Source organism: Pristiophorus japonicus, chromosome 1 (genome assembly GCF_044704955.1).
Source record: "Pristiophorus japonicus isolate sPriJap1 chromosome 1, sPriJap1.hap1, whole genome shotgun sequence".
Taxonomy (NCBI): domain Eukaryota; kingdom Metazoa; phylum Chordata; class Chondrichthyes; family Pristiophoridae; genus Pristiophorus; species Pristiophorus japonicus.
This window is the reverse complement of record NC_091977.1, coordinates 400,200,769-400,205,223: the sequence shown is the minus strand read 5'-3', so window position 1 is coordinate 400,205,223 and position 4,455 is coordinate 400,200,769. Positions and strand designations below refer to the sequence as shown.

General features: G+C 45.9%; 1 non-coding gene across 1 annotated transcript; it reads left to right on the top strand.

The window, feature by feature from the left end:
• Window positions 1-3,884: 3,884 nt before the first annotated feature.
• Window positions 3,885-3,973, top strand: trnay-gua (transfer RNA tyrosine (anticodon GUA)). The gene is given in 2 exon segments: window positions 3,885-3,921; window positions 3,938-3,973. It is a non-coding gene; the product is annotated as a tRNA-Tyr (tRNA).
• Window positions 3,974-4,455: the final 482 nt, after the last annotated feature.

Here is a 4,455-nt window from a genome sequence, read left to right as displayed (position 1 = left end):
CATCAGTAGTGGGGAAAATGTTTGAATCAATTATTAAAGATGAAGTAGCAGCGCATTTGGAAAGCAGTGACAGGATTGGTCCAAGTCAGAATGGATTTATGAAAGGGAAATCATGCTTGACAAATCTTCTGGAATTTTTTGAGGATGTAACTAGTAGAGTGGACAAGGGATAACCAGTGGATGTGGTGTATTTGGACTTTCAAAAGGCTTTTGACAAGGTCCCACACAAGAGATTGTGTGCAAAATTAAAGCATATGGTATTGGTGGTAATGTACTGATGTGGATAGAGAATAGGTTGGCAGACAGGAAGCAGAGAGTCGGGATAAACGGGTCTTTTTCAGAATGGCAGGCAGTGACTAGTGGGGTGCCGCAGGGCTCAGTGCTGGGACCCCAGCTATTTACAATATACATTAATGATTTAGATAAAGGAATTGAGTGTAATATCTCCACGTTTTCAGATGACACTATGCTGAGTGGCGGTGTGAGCTGTGAGGAGGACGCTAAGAGGCTGCAGGGTGACTTGGACAGGTTAGGTGAATGGGCAAATGCATGGCAGATGCAGTATAACGTGGATAATTATGAGGTTATCAACTTTGGGGGCAAAAACACGAAGGCAGAATATTATTTGATTGGCGGCAGATTAGGAAAAGAGGAGGTACAACGAGACCTGGGTGTCATGGTACATCAGTCATTGAAAGCTGGCATGAAGGTACAGCAGGCGGTGAAGAAGGCAAATGGTATGTTGGCCTTCATAGCTAGGGGATTTGAGTATAGGAGCAGGGAGGTCTTACTGCAGTTGTGAGGCCTCACCTGGAATATTGTATTCAGTTTTGGTCTCCTAATCTGAGAAAGGGCATTCTTGCTATTGAGGGAGTGCAGCGAAGTTTCACCAGACTGATTCCCGGGACGGCAGGCCTGACATATGAGGAGAGACTGGATCGACTGGGCCTGTATTCACTGGAGTTTAGAAGGATGAGAGGGGATCTCATAGAAACATATAAAATTCTGATGGGACTGGCCAGGTTAGATGCAGGAAGAATGTTCCTGATGTTGGGGAAGTCCAGAACCAGGGGACACAGTCTAAGGATAAGGGATAAGCCATATTGGACTGAGATGAGAAGAAACTTCTTCTCTCAGAGAGTTGTTAACCTGTGGAATTCCCTACTGCAGAGAGTTGTTGCTGTCAGTTCATTGGATATATTTAAGAGGGCGTTAGATATGGCCCTTATGGCTAAAGGGATTAAGGGTTATGGAGAGAAAGCAGGAAAGGGGTACTGAGGTGAATGATCAGCCATGATCTTATTGAATGATGGTGCAGGCTCAAAGATCCGAATGGCCTACTTCTGCACCTATTTTCTATGTTTCTATGTTTCTAACTGGTCAGAACAGTGACAAATGGAATTCAATCCAGATAAGTGCGAGGTAATGTATTTGTGGAGGGCCGAGACTGGGGTAGATCGGGCGGCCGGAGGTCGGGCCGAGGCGGGGGGCTGAGGTGGGTGAGTCCGGATTTTGGAACATTTTCTAGTTTCCGGACAACCCGCCATGGATCGGCCCCGTGTCCGAATTCTGGAACATTTCGGATTCCGGAACTCCGGATTTGAGACGTCGCACCTGTACCACAGAAAGTAAGGGACCTAGTACTGAACTCTGCCGAACTCCACTGAACATCCTTCCGGTCACAAAAACAACATTCAACCATTACCCTTTGCTTCCTGCCTCTCAGCCAATTTTGGATCCAACTTGCCACTTTGCCCTGGATCCCGTGGGCTTTTACTTTCCTTACCAGTCTGCCATTTGGGATCTTATCAAAGACATTGCTAAATTCCATATACATTACATCAAATGCACTACCCTCATGGATCCTCCTTGTTACCTCCTCAAAAAATTCAATCAAGTTAGTCAGACACGACCTTCCCTTAACAAATCCATGCTGACAGTCCTTGTCTTTCTGAATGAAGATTTGTCCTGTCACTCAGAAATGTTTCCAATAATTTTCCCACCACCAAGGTTAGGCTGACTTTACTTACTCGGTCTATCCCTTTCTCCCTTATTAAACTCCGCAGTCCTCTGGCACCACGCCTGCAGCCAAAGAGGATTGGAAAATGATGGTCAGAGTCTCTGCTATTTAGAAACATAGAAACATAGAAAATAGGTGCAGGAGTAGGCTATTCGGCCCTTCGAGCCTGCACCACCATTCAATAAGATCATGGCTGATCATTCCCTCAGTACCCCTTTCCTGCTTTCTCTCCATACCCCTTGATTCCTCTTTTGTTTGTTTAAATGTAACACAAGTAAATCCCAGTGATTGCAGCCTTTTAAGATTTGTGTCACTGTGCTTTGTGTCAATTAATAAGCAACTTGGGACGTTTTACTACATTAAAGGCGTTTTATAAATGCAAGTTTTTGTTGTTGTTTATATAATGTGTAATGTTCGAAGATTTCTCTTATTATAGTTAACAATCATATTGCCCCAAAATAGTCAGTGGCTTTCCGTGCAGTGCATAAATAATTCAACATTGATACTTAAACGCCAAGAAACATCAGAACAAAAATATGTAAGGTATTGGTGAGGCCACACCTGGAATATTGCTTGCAGTTTTGTTTTCCATATTTACGAAAGGGTATACTTGCTTTGGAGGCAGTTCAGAGACAGTTCACTCACTCGGTTGATTCCGGGGATGAGGGAGTTGACTTATGAGGAAAGGTTGAATAGGTTGGGCCTCTACTCATTGGAATTCAGAAGAATGAGAGGTGATCTTATCCAAACGTATAAGATTATGAGGGGGCTTGACAAGATGGATGCAGAGAGGATGTTTCCACTGATCGGGGAGACTAGAACTAGGGGGCATGATTCTAGAATAAGGGGCCGCCCATTTAAAACTGAGATGAGGAGGAATTTCTTCTCTCAGAGCGTTGTCTATCTGTGGAATTCGCTGCCTCAGAGAGCTGTGCAAGCTGGGACATTGAATAAATTTAAGACAGAAATAGACAAGTTTCTTAAACGATAAGGGGATAAGGAGTTTTGGGAAGTGGGCAGGGAAGTGGAGCTGAGTCAATGATCAGATCAGCCATGATCTTATTGAATGGCAGAGGGGCTGTCTGGCCTACTCCTGTTCCTATTTCTTATGTTCTTATAAGAATTTCTAATTGGTAGTTAGACACGTTATCCATTGCGCCACTGACCCACAAACTGGAATTCACCCTCTCACTGGGAGTAGTGGCAAAATCCCATGCAAACTTTACCTTCAGTGACCCACTGTTGAACTGCTGAATCCTCCATAGCCAGCATTCCCTCACTGCCAGACGCTCGTACTTCACTTGTCGCCCTTTCACCGCCTTCTCGAAAATACAACCGACTGAAAACAGAAGCTGCAGTCTCTGCAAAATGAAGTTTACGGACGAATGGAAAATAGAGTTTGATTCGGGGATTGGGCAGCCCCTGGACTCCAACCTGCAGCAATCGGCAGATTCGTCCGGAGCAACAAGCTATCCTTCAGTGCCGGAGTAACAGCTTGTGTGTGAGTGGGTGCAGGGTGCTCTCGGTGTATCAGTGTGTGTAGGAATGGCTGCAGTAGCAGTGTGTGTGTACAGACAAAGCCCCGAGTATCAGTAAGTGCAAACTGATCCCGCAGCAGCAGCAGCCTGCGTTGGAGTGCGTGCAGATTCATCTCAGAGTAACAGCATGTACTGGAGTGGCAAAGGACCGATCCCGGATTAACAGCCTGTGTCGGAGTGGGTGCAGACACATTGCTGAGACTGGGCTCCGCTCGGCCCGGCTGCTCAGGGTCTGGGTGCCCGCCCACGCCGGGTACTTGTGGCTCAGCCTCCGCCTCTCTGTAACTTGTTGTCGAGTGGAGCGCGGCGCTGTTTCTTTCCCAGCGCCTTCGATAGCTCAGCTGGTAGAGCGGAGGACTGTAGAGGCCGAGCCCAGGAAATCCTTAGGTCGCTGGTTCGATTCCGGCTCGAAGGACAAATTTTTTTTTTAGAATTCCACTTTTTGGCTGCAATTTTCTGCCGAGAATCACCTCAATTTTACAGGACATTTTAAATCCAAATAGATATTTTATGGCAGATATTTTACCAGTCTATCCATTTGTGATACTGGATTAGCAGCTATGTTCACACGGGCTGTACACAGCGGCTATGTACACAAACTTGCATTTATTACAAGTGCTATATACACGTGGATTGTACACAGGAGCTGTGCACAAGATCTATGTACACAACAGTTGTACACAAGGGCTATGTACACAGGGGCTGTGCACAAGAGCTATGTACACAGGGGCTGTGCACAAGATCTATGTGCACAGGAGTTGCACACAAGGGCTATATACACATCATCATCATGGGCAGTCCCTCGGAATCGAGGAAGACATGCTTCCACTCTTAGAATGAGTCCTTAGGTGGCTGAACAGTCCAAAATGAGAGCCACAGGTGGGACAGACAGTTGTT